General features: G+C 37.2%; 1 pseudogene; it reads left to right on the forward strand.

The window, feature by feature from the left end:
* Nucleotides 1-10,989, forward strand: part of LOC134368355 (transcription factor E2-alpha-like) — a 35,972-nt pseudogene extending 24,983 nt beyond the window's left edge.
* The last annotated feature ends 7,779 nt before the right edge of the window (nt 10,990-18,768 follow it).

Here is an 18,768-nt window from a genome sequence, read left to right on the forward strand (position 1 = left end):
TTATAGAGCCATCAGAACCATGCCCATTACTCCGTGAATGGAGCAACATCCATTCATGAGGGCACAGTCCTCACAGTCCCATCACCTCTCAAAGGCCCCACCTTTCAAATGCCATATTCGGATTTCCCACCCTCTTAACACTGTTACAATGGAGATCAAGTTCCCAATACATGAACTTTTGGAGGACACATTTGACCCATAGCAACAGCTTCTTTTTTCTCTCTCTTTTTAAAAAAATTTTTTAGAGGGAGTATCAATCAAATCATATATACCATCTCCATTCCTAACCACCACCACCAAAAAAAGAGAAAAATAGTTAATGACCTAATGTTCATTTTTTCATAAATTTCCCTCATAGGCAAATGAACATATACACATATACATGTGTATGTGTACAGAATGTTTTACAAAGATGGTATCGTGTTATATTTTATTCTCTGGTTTTTGGTACTCTTGGGACTTTATGTCAGAATTATGGCTAGGATAACTGCTATAGATCTAGAACATTCTTTTTATGGCTGCCTATATCTCATACGTATGAGTGTGCAATACTTTATTCCATAATTCTCCCAGTAAAAGAAATTGAGGTTATTTCCAACATTTCGCCATTACAAGTTACAAAATAGTTGGCATTCTTTTCTATCTACTATTAGTTACTAAAAGTTTTCTCTTTGATGCATTGTCTTAAAGTAAGTTTATTAAGTCAAATTACATTTTTTATCAAATTGTTTTACTAAAAGGCTTTTAAAATAATTTTTGTACCAGCAATATATGAAAACACCTCTATCTCTCTCTTCCAGCAGTAAATTTTAACTCAATTTTAATATTTTCCAAACTGTAAGATTATAAGTATTATTCTTTATTTTACATTTCTTGGATAGGTAGGGTAGTTTAGCACCTTTGCATTGATTTATTGACCATTTGGGTTTCCTGTCCCAGTATTTGCTTATCCATATTCTTTTCTCTTTAATCTATTGTGTTTTCTTGTTTTTATCACTTTAAGGACTTACAGTAAATTATAGCTACTAATAATTTTTTCATAAATATCACAATATTTTTTATTTAATCAGTCCTCTAATTTTATTCCTAATATCTCTTCACAAGCAATAATTGTCTATTTTTTCAATTCAAATATTGCTATCCTCCCTATTATAGCTTCTGTATTTTTTGGAGGGAAAAATGTGACTAAGACTACTTTCCTAACAGATACATCTACTCCCAATTCCCAATTTTATCCAAAGATTGAAAACATGGCCTTAGTCACTGACACTCACACACACACACACACACACACACACTAATTTGGAAATGATTTTCTGTGTTTGTACACCTTGAATGTGAGACAAGTTTCTGAAAGGAATCTTGAACAGAAGCCTGTATAGAAGAGAAGCTGTGGAGAGGAGTACTGAGGTCTCAAGTCCAAAACCGGGCTCCTCGGCCCTCACCAAACATGAACACAGAAGTGGGAAAATCCTGCAGCAGGCCAGAACCAAGGTGGGTAATGGAATTTCATAAGCTCAGAGAAAAGGCCTATCTCCAAACTCTGGGTTTAGATTACTTCCCAGTTTCAACCTCCCCTATCTCTCTCTATGTGACAGATGTGAAGAGGAGATGAAATATTACACAGTAACTTAAATTGTTTCAGTAAACTTTGCTTCCACTGAATCTTCTAGACTTCTTATATGTCTTGTAATAAATCTTGGGCACCACATGAGGCCCATGTTCCTATAGTCAACAAAGAAATATCTTCACTTCAGAAATATTTCCCCTTCTTCCTATCTACTGTGGCTTTATGTTACATTTATATCTTTTACATTCTCCCTCTCCCCAACACACGCACGTGCACGCGCACACACACACACACACACACACACACACACTCTCTCAGAAAATTGCCATTTTTTCCAATCTCCAACTTGTATTTTCATTCAACTTCCTTGAACAGGAAATAACCCAAATGTCACTTAACAATGCAATGAATAAATAAATTGTGACATAGTCAAACAATGGAATACTATACAAGAGTAAAAATGAATGAACTACAGCTGCACATTAAAAAAATGGATGAATGGGCTCACTTGGGAGAGTGTGGTGTTGATAACACCAAGGCCATGCGTTTGGATCCCTATATAGGGATGGCCAATCAGCTCACTTGGGAGAGCGTGGTGCTGACAACACCAAGTCAGAGGTTAAGATCCCCTTACCGATCATCTTTAAAAAAACAATGGATGAAATTGATAAACTAATAATGACTGAAAGCCAGACATAATAACATGTATAAAATGTAAAGTTTAATTCACAGCACATTCAAAACTAGGCAAAATAAACAAAAACAAACAAACAAGAAAGAAGGAAAGAACGTCCATTTCCAGAAGTAGAAATAATACTAAGATAGGTTCCAACTTACCGGATCATTGAGATGGTGTTTAAAAAACTGATTAAATGCTAATTTAAAAAATGCCCAATGTTGTGAAAAACAAAACTATGTACTGAGAGTCTATGAAGAGAGTCTTGAAAAAAGAGGAAGGCTGACTGGTTAGCTCAGTTGACTAGAGCATGGTACCAAGATCCACAGTTCAATCCTTGTACCAGCCAGCTGCCAAAAAAATATATATATATTATATATACGAGAAGTCCCCAAAGTGGCCATTTGTAGGACAAAGGAAACTATGGAAAGTTAAAGAAAATGAGGGGAGTTAGAGATAGACTTCCAGAAGCCCCAGCTGACCTAACTTGAGGGAGCAAGAAAAGGAAAGCTACTATGAACAAGTACTTCTGACCTATTATTATGGATTGAATTTTGTCCCCCCCGAAGTTTAATGTGTTGGAGGCTTGGTCCCCACTGTGACAGTGTTAAGAGGATGGGAAATCATACTGTGGTAGTGGAAAGATGGGGCCTTAGAGAGGTGATTGGACTGTGAGGACTGAACCCTCATGAATGTATTGATCCATTCCTGGAATAATGGGAGTGTTCTGTTGGCTTTAAAAGGAGAGCACATGAAGAGTCCCTCTCTCTCTCTCTCTCTCTCTGCTCTACCATTTTCTGCCACATGAGATCCTTTCATTGCTGTAAAGCCACCATCGAAGAAGACCCTCACCAGATGTGTTCCCTGGACTCTGGACTTCCTACCCTCTGAAACTGTAAGCAATAAATTTTGTTTTCTTTATAAAATACCCGGTTGTGTGTATTTTGTTATAAGCAACAGATATTGACTAATACACCTAGGTATGACAAATTTAACTACTTGATATTGGTCCTCTCCTGCTTTGATTATGGGAAGGAAGTTAGAAAACAGGATGGCAATCATATACACTGACCAACAGAGTGTATCACTAATCAAGTTACTCCACGTACAATATCTCTTAGGGGAGGGCTGCAGCACAACACCAAAATTTAATAATTCAGGCCATTATGTATGTACAAGAACAGTTCTAACTTAGAGCAGAATTTCTGAAGGACATGGTAGTTTCAGCAGTTATAAACTCTTTCTATTGCCCACAGTGGTGGAAAGGAGGAAAGAGGTTGGAAACTAGCATTTATGGAGAACTTCCTATATTCTGGGCCTTCTACTTTGACATGGTGTTTAATCCTCCCAACAGTCACATAAGATAGGTAGTATTCCTATCACTTTTTTACATGTGAGAAAACTGTCTCAGAGACACAAAAATTAGTAAGTGGCAGAAACATGATTTGGACCCACAACTCTCTGATTCTAAAACCCATGATCCTTCCACCAGCCCAACATCTCTCACATTTAATATGCATATTAAAATCATTTGCAGCCCCACTCCCAGAGATTATGATTCAACTATTTAGGTATAGGGGAAGAGGGAAGGATATTGGCATACATATATTTTCAAAGCATGCAGAGAAACGTTCATGAAACAAATGTACAGTTGTGTGAATGTGTGGTCCATTCCTTTTTTTGCTGCATAGGGTTTTAATTCTATGGATCTGCCACAATATGTTTAACTGTTCACTACTGATGAACATTTGGTTAGTTTCCACTTTGAGGCAAATATAATTAAAGCTGCTAAGAACATTCTTATACATGTCTTTTGATGGACAGAGGCCCCATTTCTCAGCTTTGAATCATACATTATCAAAACAAACAAAAAAAACCACCCTCAATGGGGATGAAAATTGGTTCTTGGAGAGACAAAACAAATAAACAAACAAACAAACAAAAACCAAACATATATTGCAATGGTTTGTAGCCCTCCAAAAGGTCATAATACATAAATAGCATAAACACATATACAATATATCTTGAGTATTAAAATTTTATGAAGGAGTGGGCATGATAAGGAAAACAAAAATATCTAAAAGTGTTCCAGGTGCTGGGAGTAAGGAGAGAGGGAAAATTTTAAAAGGTGTTTTTTTACAGAAACATTACTAAAAAAAATTAAAGAAACATTACTGAGAAACACTGCTTTTTACCTAGGAGGGAAAGTGCAGTGTGTGTGTGTGTGTGTGTGTGTGTGTGTGTGTGTGTGTGTGTGTGTGTGTGTGTTCAACTTTCATTAAACCTGCCATAGACTTTCAGAATGGTTATATTTTAAAAGCACCAGCTCTGCCCAGTAGCAGGCAATACAGCAATGCCAGGGGTTCTAGGCAGGAGCCAAGGGCAGCCACCTCCATCTGGAAGCAGGCAACTGAGCACACCAAAAACACTACTTCAGCATGGGTGGCCCACAACAGCCACCATAAGAGCCATGGCTGCTACAAAAGTGGCTCAATGCCACAGCAGTTGTGACAGCCACTGTGCAGGCAACCTGCCAGACACTCAACTGCATTGACACAAGGAGAGTCACCAGTGGACACTGGAAAAAGAAGAGGACGTATCTCTTCTCAAAGCCCACTCCAGAGTAAGAGAAGAAGCAACTGCTCTACCAGATGACCAGACACCAAAGTAGAGATACTAGAAATATGAAAACCAAGAAAATATGACACCACAAAAAGAATACAGTAATTCTCAAATACTATTCCCTATAGAGTGAGAAACCCTTGAAATGACTGAGAAAGAATTTTGAGCAACAATCTTAATGAAATTCACTGAGAAATGAGAAGACTCAGTTAGAAAACATAATGAAATGAAAAAAAATCCAGGATATGGAGGAGGAAATTTACAAAGAGATTAATATCATAAATAAGAATGTAGGAGAACTCATGGAACTAAAAGATATACTCCATGAAATTAAAAACACAACCAATAGCTTAAGGCTAGAACAAGCAGAAGAAAGATTTCTGATCCTGAAGACATTCTTTTCAAAATAACCCAGGCAGACAAAAAAGAAAAAGAAAAAAGAATTTAAAAAAATAAAGAAAATCTAAGAGCTATCAGACAACCTTAAGCACACAAACATTCGAATCATGGATGTTCCAGAAGGGGAGGAGAAAGGAAAAGGCACAAAAACCCTATTCAATGAAATAATAATGGTAAACTTTCCAGATATAGGGAGAGACACAGACCTTCAGTTCCAGGAGGCTCAAGATCCCCAAACAGATTCAACCAAAAAAGATCCTCTCCAAGACACATTACAGTCAAACTGGCAAAGCTCAAAGACAAAGAGAGAATCTTAAAAGAAGCAAGAGAAAAGTGTCAAGTCACCTATAAGGGATCCCCTATGAGACTAACAGCAGACTTCTCAACAGAAACTCTACAAGCCAGAGGAAAATGGGATGACATATTCAAAACACTAAAAGAAAATAAAACATGACAGCCAAGAATACTATTCCCAAAAGGCCATCTTTCAGAAATGAGGAGAAAATAGTCTATTTTTCAGGACAAAAAAACGTGGGCGTTCACCACCACATGACCGGCCCTACAAGAAATCCTCAAAGAAGTCCTGCATCTGGAATCCAAAAAATAATAATCAGCACCACGAATACAAAAGAAAGAACAAAACCCATTGGTAGAACAAAAATGCAAAAGAGAAAAAGAAACTAAATCTTACCACCACAAAAATCCATAATGACAATGTAATAATGACCCCACTTTATTTCTGATTGTAGTAATTTCTGTCTTCACTCTTTTTTCTTAGTCTAGATAAAGGTTTGCAAATTTTGTTGATCTTTTTAAAGAATCAAATTTTGGCTTTGTTGATTTTCTCCAGTATTGTTTAATCCCCTATTTCATATATTTCTGTTGTAATCTTGTTATTTCCTATTTATATATGCTTTTGGTTGAGTTTGCTCTTCTTTTTCTATTTTCTTAAGGTAGAAGTTAACATTTCTGATAGATTTCTCTTATTTTTAATATAGGTGTTTATAAGCATAAATTTTCCTCTAAGCGCTCCATGAGCCCTGTATCCTACAAATTTTGAAATGTTGTGCTTGGATTTTTATCTCAAAGTACTCTCGTTTCCCTGGGATTTTTCTTTCTAGCCATTGTGTATTTAGGAGAATGTTGTTTAATTTCCACACATTTGTGAATTTTCTAAATTTCCTTCTGTTATTGTGGTCAGAGAACACATTGTCTATTATCTTAGTCTTTTTAAATGTATTAAGACTTGTTTTGTGGGTAAAAAATTTTTTTAAATTGTGCTGAACAAAAAATGTCAGACCAAAGAAAAAAAAAAAAAATCACCAAAGGTGATTCTAATGTATACCGGGTTAAGAACTATAGCACTCTACCATGCTGTTCACAGTAAGCAAAATAAGTAGTATTGTCAGTTCATGGGCTGACGATGTCTCCCTGCCTCCCATTTTCCTTGGTCACCACCACAACTCCTCACCAAACAGCCTGTCCTCCAGGCTTCAGAACTAATTTTGTCAAAAAAAAAAAAAAAAACATGTAATGAGCTCTAGTTGATTTCATCAGCAAGTTAACATCAGGTCATCCTAACTACAAATTCTAACTCTGACTCTGTGCCCCAGTTATTAACAGCTGCTCCAAGCCTTTTTGCTGTTTTTCACTGTCCACCCTTTGGAACATATATTGCTAAACCCAAGTTTCTTATGTCAACAGCCTGCCTTCAGTACACTTTGTTATCTGTCACTATCTGTTCTGAATATCACATTCCTACAAGTTTAACTAAGGAAAGAATGGGAGAAAACATTCTCCAAAAGTGATGATTTTCAACAATATTTTTAAGATAATATGTTGAAATGATTGTTTTTAAGTCTTGAGACACAGAAAAGGGGGTCAAAATAGTCAATGAGCATTGCATTTTTTCCTTAACCTGCTCACTCCCCTATCAGCCAATACAATGCCCACTGCCATACAGATATACCCTGTGGTATCCTCTCCCTGATGTTAGAAACAAGGCGGGACTCTGTACTTTCTGCCTTCCGAGCTGGGCTTACTTTTATTAGCCAGAGCTGGGTCTCTTCTCCAGCATCTGCCCCATTCCAGACATCTTTGGTTCTAGCCTCCCCTTACTAATTAAATATTTATGAGTCCCAAGGTGCCTCATCAGTAAAAGGAACAAAGGCTCTCTCTCTACACCATCCTGTGTCTCAGACTAGATTTTGTGTGGGAAGTGATATCCCCAAACTGAATTCTAATTTATATTCTTAATTTGAAAATTATAAATGTTTCTTTTTGACCTTCCTATGTTCTTTGCTTTCTAGACATGGCTACATTTAAATGACCAAATAATACTCTGTAATAGAGGCAAAATAATTTTACAACTGTAAAACCCTTATTTAAAAAAAATTAGTCTTTGCTTTCCTGTTGATTTTTCAGGAGATTAGTAAATTCAGACGGATGTTGAACAGAAACAACATTTTTGGGCAGTAACCAGGAAAACTAAACTTTCTTTCACTGCTGGCTGCCTCCCCAAATCCAGCCTTAACCACCTACAGCAATAAGTGTGTGTGTGTGTGTGTGTGTGTGTGTGTGTGTGTGTGTGTGTGTGTGTGTGTGTGTGTCAGGGTGTGGGGAGGTGAAGGGATCTGTGTACCTTAGGTAGCCAGATAGTATTTCTACTGCTACAAGCTAAGCAAAACTCTAGCTACAGCATAGTCATTTGGCATTTCTGATGACTAATCAACGTATGAAGGAACGTTAACTTTGTTAGCTTCATTATGTCCTCAGACACAGACTAATCCTCTCAACTGTACCCAGACTTCATACCCTGTGGACCAAGTAGAAGAAAAATAATTCCCTGGAAAGAAAATACTGGTTCAGAATAAGAACGATGGAAAAAAATCAGCCCACTTCTTTAAAAAGTTGCACTTATTTTCAAGAGAGTAAAATTGAATCATGATCTCCTTCTAGTGCCCAAACAAAGAGTAGCCACCACACTATCTCGAGTTACTTTTTTTCCTTTTCAGCAGTCTGTCTTTAAATGCAAAAATGTTCATATTTATCGTTAGTAACTAAACACACACACACACACACACACACACACTCATACACACACACACACACACAGAATATGTATATCTCTCTTTGTCTCTATGACCAGACCATAATTGTGTGCTTGGAGCAGAATCAGAACACAGACAAATTATGGATGCTATAATTTGGATAACAGCTGAATATGCACTAATCATTTTAATATTGAGCATACAGTGCCCCATAAAACATTAAATCCTTGGGACTGGACAACTCCAAGTTTGATAATCTAGTGTTTAAAAGAAGAAGAAATTTGATTTTCTTTCAGTTGGACTAAATCTAATGAATTTACATTGAAGGATGAGCTTTTAGAAAATGCCGGGAATCAGATTATACTACACACTTTTTGTTTCTCCAGTCTTCATTAAGTGCTTTCCGTTGCACAGTGGTTTCCTCTCTCTATCGTTTTCAAAGTTATAATTTTTTAATGTTCTATAGTGTTTGCCCTTAAGAATCATTCTTATGTTTATTTAACTTTTAAATTTCTTAGCTATTAATACTTATAATTTTTCTCTAATAGAACAAAACGTGCAGTATGTTTCTCAACTTAATTTGGTTTGCTGCCATTTCCATTATGTTAACATTGTCTAGAATTTTAGTTATGGGTTATGAATAATATACTTCCACTTTTTTCTTCTCTATAGTCCTGAAATAATTTTTAATTTTACTTTTAAGGCACCAATAACCTTACCAAAGAAATTTGGTCATCCTAACTTGCTATATTCCTAGCACCGTGTTTGGATTTCTCTTCTTGATTGAATACTTCTTCTGGTTGAGTTGTTCAGTGTTGGTTCTTGTGTAGCAAATCCCCTAAGGACTAATATTCTGAAGAATATTTTTATTATTCCTTCACATTCGAGTAACAATTTGGCTAGATAAAAAAATCTAGTTTCAAGGTTATTTTTCTTCATGTTTTATATAAATATCGCTCTATTGCTTTCTCGTGTCCAGAATGCTATTGAAAAGTCTGATATCATTCTAATGCTGATTCCTTTTTTGTCGATCTTTCTTTCTTGCACATTTCTAGGCTGGTTAATTTTTTTTTTTTTTAATTAATAGACTTTGCATTTTAGAGCAGCTTTAAGATTACCTAAAAATTAACTGAAAAGTATGGAAAGTTCACATACGAGGGATCATCAAAAAGTTCATGGAAAGATTTGTATTATCTTTTAATTCCATTTTTCCATGAACTTTTTGAAGTACCCTCATATATCCTGACCCCCGACCCCCAAACATGCACATACACAGGTTCCCCTATGGTTAATATCTTACAATAGTATCGCACATTTGTCACAATTATGGGGCAATCTTGACACATTATTATTAACTAAAGTTCACAACATATTAGGGTTCACTTCTTGTGCTATACATGCCATGGGTTTTGACAAGTGTGTCATGATATTATCCGCCATTACAGTATCATGCAGAGTAGTTGCCCTGCACTAAAAATGCCCTATGCTTCACCTGCTCATTCCTCCCTCCCTCCATTGCCATCATCATCACCATTCCCATGATCATCAGTATCAACACCATCATCATCCTCACCGTCACTGAGTCATCATCATCTTCATTATCCCATCATCCTTACCATGCCATCTTTTTAATCATCATCATTACCATCACCACAATTATCAACATCATCATCATCTTCATAATCAACGGGATCTTTATCATGATCACAATCATCATCTTTACTACCATCAGCAGCAGAAGATCACCATCATCATCCTCATCCTCACGATCATGATTATGATAATCATCATTCTCGTCATCTTCATTATGACCAGCAGCAGACTCATCACCATCGCCCTCAGCATCATCTTCATCATCATTGTCAGCATCTGTTATGGAATAAATTGTGCACCTCCAAAACTCGTATGTTGAAGCCCTAACCCCAATGCAACTGAATTTGGAGACAGGGCCTCTAAGGAGGTAATTAAGGTTAAATGGGGTCACATAAGTGGGGTCCTAAATGAATAGGCCTGGCATCCTTATAAAAAGAAGGGACTTCAGAGTGCGCGTGCTCGCTCTCTTCTCTCTCTCTCTCTCTCTCTCTCTCTCTCTCTCTCTGTCTCTCTCTCTCTCAGCATGGGCAAAGAGAAAAGCCTTGTGAGGACACAGCATGAAGGTGCCATCTGCAAGCCAAGGAGAGAGATCTCACCAGAAACAACTTCCCTGGCACCTGGATCTTGAAATTCTAGCCTTCAGAACTGTGAGAAAATAAACTTCTGCTGTGTTAGCCACCCAATCTGTGGTATGTTGTTAAGGCAGGCTGAGCAGATAACTACATTACTGTATCATCTTTATCATCTAAACCGCCACCACTGTCATTTTCATCATCAGCATCAGCATCAGCATCATTTTCATTATCAGCAGCATCATAGTCACCACCATCATCAACCTCTGCATCATCTTTATTATAACCATCATTTTCATCATCACTGTTCTTATCACCATCATCTTCATTATCAAATTCATCATCTTCCTCAGCATCACTCTCAACATTGTTATTATGTACACCATGACATTCATCACCGTCATGAGCTCCATCACCATTTTTATCTTCATCACAATCTTCGTCACCGACATCATCACCCTTAGCATCATCTTCATATCACTGTCACCAGAATCATTGGAATTATGACCATATTCATCATTTTCGTTATCATCATCATCTTTATTCTCACCATTAACACTATAGTCATTATCAGCACAATCACTATCATCTTCATTATCTCCATAATTATCATCATCATCATCATCAATATTATCATCATCATGATGATCACTTCGGCATCACCATTCTCTTCACCAGCACTATTTTTACAACTATCATCTTCATCGTCATCACCACCGTCGTTGTCATCATCATCACACCATCATCATCTATGTCACCATCACTATTCTTACCACCATTCTCATCAAGATTATCACCATAATCAACATCTTCGTCATCTCACCATTAGCACCACCATCACCATCATCCTCGCTTTCATTTATAATCATTGTCATCACCACCTTTTTCATCATCATCACCATTCTCATCAGCTTCATCATCATTTTCATTATCATCTACATGGATTTTGTCATCCCAGTCATCATTATCTTCATTATTATCACCAGAATCATCACCAACTTCATCATCTTTATAAACACCCAATTCATCATTATCCTAATAATCTTCATCTTCATCACTATCAACATCATTTTATCACACTATCCATCTTAATTATTATTACCAGTATCACTAAAATCATCATGTTCACTATCATCAGTTTCATAATAATCACCATCTTCATCAATATCAGCGGATTTTTAATACAAAAAATCCTCTTAGTCTTTACGACAATCAGATAACATAAAGAACCTCACTTTCTCGTTACCAGAGGCAGAAAAAGGGACGGGGGCGGGGGGGCCAGGGAAAGGTTGGTAGCCTGGTACACGGTTACAGTTAGACAGGAACAATAAGTTCTGGTGCCCTAGGGGGACAATAGCTAATAATATTGTATATTTCAAGACAGCCAGAAAAGAGGATCTTGAATATTATAAGCACAAAGAAATGATGCTTAAGTGATAGATATGCTAACTGTTCTGATTGGATCATTATATATGCATGTATTGAAACAACGCATTTTACCCCATAAGCGTGTACAGTGAAGAAAAAAAATTTTCTAAGAAACTCACTTAAGCATCAAATTCTACTTTAAGTATCAAATTCTGATACTTAAACTTTTAAGCCACAAATACTGCATGTTGTTAAATCTGTACACAATACAAACAGAGTATAAATCTATCTAGGTGTTTTATTCAAAACATACTTTTACCTAATGATCACTCAGACTTCCTCTGAAGTCAATACTGACAGCACTTTATACCTATTAAAGATGTTATGCAACATCATAATTTAATATTGACATAAGATACATAATTAAGTTAAGTTACAAGCCGCAACAGAGTTTTGTAAGCAACAATTTATAGCCAAAATTCTATAGATGTGGTAAGTAAACAAATGGCCGTTCCATACAGGAATTTCCATTATGCTTAGTTTACAGGTGCCTTATAAAAAGGTCCCTTTACAGGCTGGATGTTCTAGAAAGATTCAACCGTTAAACAATTAAGTCTTGGCAAGTCTTTTTACACAAATGCTTGGTTTGGTTATTTAGTTACTTCAGTGATACAACGTATTTATACTCTAACCAGAAGTGAAATAAACACTGCATGAAAAAATGCAACCCTACCAAATTCATCAGTAATACCTATTATGCAATTTTAGCACTAAGGACCATCATTCCTAGATTTCAAACATTTTATTTTCTTTCTGGGCACAGCTTACAGCATTGTACTATAGGAATCAAAAAGCATAACCAAAAAAAAAAAATTGAGGACCAGTCCATTCCTTATTTTAAATATAATCAAATCCATGAAACTATACAATTTCCACATTAAAAACAAGTTGGTACAAGAATGTGTCCAAGTAGTGCTGCATATATTACATCTCTACCCCAACTATTTTAATCATTTTGATTCAAGAGTTTCCAAGATGCAACAGCACTAGATGGGGCTGTTACTACCTAGGCAAGAAAAATATGCCACTCGCAAACACATGAATTGGGGGTCGTAGTTGTAATTTTTAAAAACTCTTCAGATAAACCACAGTTGTTAGAGGAAGTAAGTAGAAAAACTAATGTTTGATTTGCACTATCCCTACCAGGAACTGTGTCACATATTCATAGTTCAAATATTCTTGGTAAAATAACATGGAAGGATATATATACTGTAAATTTAGCAAAACACTTTTATGTACAGAAGCCTAAATATCTTAGGAGGTTAGATTACTGATAAAGAAAATCACTAAGTAAATTCTTCAAGGCCAGTATCTTAGGAGTATTAAAAACCAGCCCTTAGTCTCATATGCATTCCACATAGATGAATGTTCAAGAACTCAATAGAATAAGAAATATTAACCACAATTTTACACTCAATTTCTTTTCTTCAACTTAATGTTCTATGGGACCTCAGATTTTGAATCTAGAGTTTGCATACCTAGGAAAGAAAATTATGGTAAGAGTGAGATTAGAGAAGATTTACTTGTTTTTTGAAGCCACGTGATGGTTTATTCCTCTGTTTGTTACTTTTCATCACTGAAAAGTTCTTTGGAGACCAACAGAATAAAAGTTTTACAAGCCATATGTCGGTTCTCTTATTTTAAAAAGTTGCATATGATTTTAATGTGGCTAGTGCAGTCTACCTAGCCCAGCCCTAATTTCATTAGAGTTGATAACTAAAAATTAAATAAGGAAGGGTAAACATAAATTCCCAATATAAGAAAAAAAAAAAAACTGTCCGTGTAATAAAATGCATCCTTAGCAAAAAGTAAGGGTATAATATACTCTGCAGCATAATATTTTCTTTATTATATTTCTCAGCTATAGCTCTTCCACTCAGAAATTGGAGACCATCTTTTAATGAAGTTGTTATTCCTTCCTCTTTCCCAAGCTTACAGGTAGGTTAACTTGTACAAATTGTTATAAAATTAAATTTTCATTTGTACATATTTAAGTGTTTATAAAGCACTCAAAATTGTAGATTACATGTACATGAATTCTGAAAATAAAATAACACTTTTAAGATAATCTTTCTGTTGTAAAAATATTCTACATACATGCGTATGACCAGAATAATCTTTTCTTGTTTGGGAAATTTCCTATGCACAGTAAGTTAAGAAAAAAAAAGTCAACAATATCAAGATTCATACTTCCCATGTTAAGATAACTGGGCACCACCTAGTGTTCAATTTCTGCAACTACTAACCTTACAAATCTAAAATTGCTATTGAAACTCGGGTTCTAAAAACTACATTTTAGAAATGCTTTTTAAAAAATATGTTTATGATGGCAAAATAAGAGTACAGAAAGAATGTACATGATGTCAAAATTAGTATAAAATAGCCACATGCTACTTAAATGTGAAAATCAGACCTATCTTTTTTTATTCCAAATGCAGATTTCTGCCTCCCTCAAATTGTATCAAAATCTGAAGAGAAGATCTAGGTAACTGAAATATACAGAAAGACTGTACAGTCAACAGGCTAGTCAAAACTATGGCTTAATCATACAAGGCAAATGGTTTATTCAAAACATCTATTTTCTTATTGGAAGGGATCAAAATAGCAAAGGCAACAATGCATGTTTTCCTTTTTCTTTACACAGCCAACGTGGTCTTCTACCCAGAAGATCCATTACATCAAAAGAACAAAGTGGGATTAATTCTTCACTTAAGATAATTCAGCATTACTAGTATTTAAAGAAACATGAATATCTTAGAAACAAATCAGCCTGCTTTGACAAATTGCATTCAATGCCACAGAAATTTTAACCTTCTTTAAGGGTTAAGGCCAAAATCCAAACTGTAGGACAATGTTCAGAAAAATTAGAAATGTGAAATGTTGAGCTCAATTTAGATATCATCAATATCTTCATCAACATCTCCAGCGTCATCAAAATTAATTTTGTCATCATCTCCAGGACCAAATGTGTCACTTTCATTGATTTTAGCATACTCCAGAAGCTCACCATATGTCTTCAGGCTTGTAGCTTCATCTCCATTGCATTTAAAATTATATCAGCACTGTTATCCTGGCACTCTCAGACACCAACCAATATAATGTTTGTGGTATTTATCCAAACATTTTTTCTCAAGTTCCCTCTGATGTGACATAACCTCTATATACCATAGAAACACATTGCTTCTGGGGGTGATGTCATCGAGATGGCAGGATATACAATCCTCAGCATTACTCCTCCCCTCCTAACAACTGATCAATTTACACCTATTAAAAAGGAAAGACTGCCATCCTAAGACCGCTGGGCCTCAGCGGAAGAGGAGAAGAGACCTGCACAGTATGTGAAGGCATGAGAAGCCATGGTGAGAGGGAGTAGGAACTGTCCCAAGCCCTGGTTACTTCTGGGCCAGTGCAGTGTGGGGTAGGAAGCAGCTGCAGCACATGAAGCAGCTGCTGGAAGATGGCCAAGCTGCAGCAGTGCCCTTGGCATGAAGCTTCTTGGAGTCTGTAGAGGAGAAGAGGGCTTTGGAACATACCATTCCAGCTCCCAGGCCAGCAAGACCACTTGCAGGGTTCTCCAGGACCTGTATAGCAGCAAGGGGCCACAGCCTACAGAGAAAGGAACCACCCAGAGCTCGGTGCATCATTGCAAGGGACTCATGCACAGTCTGCCCCACAGGAAGAATTTCGAGTGAGGAGGAAGGCTGGCCTGCTGGGGGAATATTGGAGCACAGTGTGGGCAGCTGATCTACATGGGCACCACTCAGTGAATACCAGTAAGGGTGATAAAACTGCAGGGGATGCAGTTTGCAAGAAATACTTAGTCCTGGAAGACAATTTCCACACATCCCAGTTATATCAATGGAGACCTCATAAGACCCAGAAGTGATTAAAAGACCACACTTAAAATCCAATCTGCACAAAAAGCCTTCCCTATCAAAGAGAATCAGCATCAAAGCAATAATTCAGCTCAAGCACAGAGCTCAAGTTCAGGTCTCCACAGGAAGTGCCCCCAATTTTGGAGTTAGGCACAGGCCCCACCACAAAATGGAAAATACAACAGACCAGAGACAAAGCTCTGATATTAATGACTGAAGGTCTACCACCACCAAAGAACATTTATAAACCCTGGAAGAGGTAGAAGTCTCCTCAAATGCCCAGGTATCAATGTAAAGACACAAAGATCGAGAAAGAACAGAGAAATATGACACCAACAAAGGAAACAAGCAAAGCACCAGCAAAGAACCCAAAAGAACAGTGGATTTATGAAATGTCAGACAGAGAATTCAGAAAAACCCTCTTAAAGATCTTCAAAGAGTCACAAGAAAATAGAGATAGAAAATTAAATATCTGGAAAACAATCCAGGAGCTGAATGAGAAAACTGACAAAGGAATAGAATCAATTTAAAAAATAGAAATTCTAGCAATAAAGAATACATTATCTGAACTGAAAAATTAGAAAAAAAGATAGAAGACTCCAACAGCAGACTTGATCAAACAGAAGACAGAATCAGTGAGCTCAAAGACAGAACATATAAAATTATCCAATCAGAGAAGCAAAAAAAAAAAAAAAAAAAAAGAATAGGAAAAAATGAAATAGAAATACATCAGTTATGGGACTCCCTCAAGCAAAATAACATCCACATAATTGGGATACCTGAAGGAGAGGAAAAAGGAAGAGACCTAGAAAGTATATTCAAGGAAATAATGACTGAAAATTTTCCAAGCATGGAGAAAGATGACAGCATCCAGGTACAGGAAGCTAAGAGGTCACCATTCAAATTCAAGCCAAAGAGGAAGACCCCAAGGCACATAATAATTAAATTATCAGAAACCAAAGACAAAGAAAGAATATTGAAAGCAACAAGAGAAAAGGAACACATAACATTCAGTGGAGCCTGAATACACCTGTCTGCAGATTTCTCAGTAGAAATTTTTAGGACAGAAAAGAATGGGGTGATATATTCAACGTTCTGAAGGAAAAGACTGTCAGCCAAGAATTCTATATCCAGCAAAACTAACCTTCATATATGAAGGAGAAATAAAATCTTTCCCAGATAAACAAAAGCTAAGGGAATTCATAAACAAGAGATCTGCCTTACAAGAAACGCTAAAGAGAGTCCTTCAGTCTGAAAGAAGACAACACGAAGGAGCAGCAAGAAAACATTTGAAAGTACGTAATTCATTAGTCAAATAACTACAAGACAACCTCAGAATACTCCAGTGTGATACGGGTGGTGAATAACCCACTTACATCCTCTGTATGAAGACTAAAGGACAAACCTAACAAGACAATAACAAACACAACAACCATATAAGAGATAGTCAATATTAAAAAATGTAACTTGAGAAAACAATGTCAGAAAGTGAGGAAAGAGTCCAAAGTAGAAAGTTGGCTTTGTTTTTTTTCTTTTTAGATATCAAAGTAAAGTTATTAGTCTAAAATAATCTGTTATAATTATAACAAGTTTTTGGTAAGCCTCATGACAACTATAACACAAAAACTTATGAGACATACTAAAAATAAATAGCAAGAAATCAAAATATACTGCTAGAGAGAACCACCCAACCACAAGGGAATAAATAAAATATTAAGCCGAAGTTAGTAGAGAGCAGGAAATAATAAAAATAAATGCGTTAATAATGAAACAGATATCCGAAATAACAAACAAAACCCAGTTCTTTGAAAATATTAATGAAATAGACTTTTTTTGCAAAGATGATCAATTACTAAGAAAAAAGGCATAAACAAAGAATAGAAGTTAAAATATATATGTTAAATATAGATGCAGGAGAGATGTTTCTAAGGCAACACTAAGGATATGACTGTCTACCACTGGTCTTCCCTGCTGCAGCTCCAGACTTTGAGTCATTTTTCACAAGGGCTGCAGTTAGACAAATTCTCAGATGTGATGGGGAGGACATTTCTCAAAAAGCATTTGATCGTAAAGTCAGTAGCCAAGATGAGGGCCCTCATGAGTGTCTTCGGAGGGGTCCACTCCCCAAAACAAAGCAACCTCAAAGACTCCATCTCGTGCTGTCTGGTTAGCTCAGTTGATTAGAGAGTGCTGTGATAACACCGAAATCAAGGGTTTTGGGTCTCTTCTCCATCCAGCCACCAAAATAAATAAAGAATCCATCTCCGCCCGTGCCGTAAACCCTGCAAGGACCCAGACAGAGGTGTCAGGGTCACCTCTTCCCAATTTTCACCAAAGGATTTACGTACACAAGTCCATTTCAGCCCCAAGGAATCGGGGAAGCGTGGACCTCGGTCCAAGAGGGGCATATTCAGGTAGGCCCAGGGAGGTGTCACAGGCCTCCTAGGAATGAAGGTGAGGACCTTGAGGGTGAAGTAAGGGGACCCACAGAGTGCACTTTCCCGGGACACTCCGGGCATGCTGCCGGAAATCACGTCCTCTGACTTCCGCCTTGGAGCATCTGAGAAACTGGAGCGGTTGGTGTGAGGTGCCCACTTCCATTTGGCGGAGGGTGCCAAGATCCGTCTGTGCTAGAGTCGAGGTGAGACTCTCAGGGGGGTGAGGGACTCAGAATCATCCAGCTGTGCCCCTGCTGCCACCGCATAGTGCGGTTTGTGACGTCCTCTCACTTCCGCCTTGGAGGTCTAAGAAAATGGAGGGCCTTGGTGTGAGGTGCACACTTCGAGTCAGCGGAGGGGACCCAGATCGGTCTGTGTTAGAGACGAAGTGAGATAATGAGGCTGGACTGAGGGTCCGGAATCTTCCAGCTGGGCCTCTGTTGTCAGCCGAGAGCCACTTGGGGACATACTTGTGCGGCTCAGCCACCCCTCCCCCATGCCACTTCAGGCGACGCTGGAAGTCAGAGCTTTTTTGTGATATGGGT

This window comes from Cynocephalus volans, chromosome X (genome assembly GCF_027409185.1).
Source record: "Cynocephalus volans isolate mCynVol1 chromosome X, mCynVol1.pri, whole genome shotgun sequence".
Classification (NCBI taxonomy): Eukaryota; Metazoa; Chordata; class Mammalia; order Dermoptera; family Cynocephalidae; genus Cynocephalus; species Cynocephalus volans.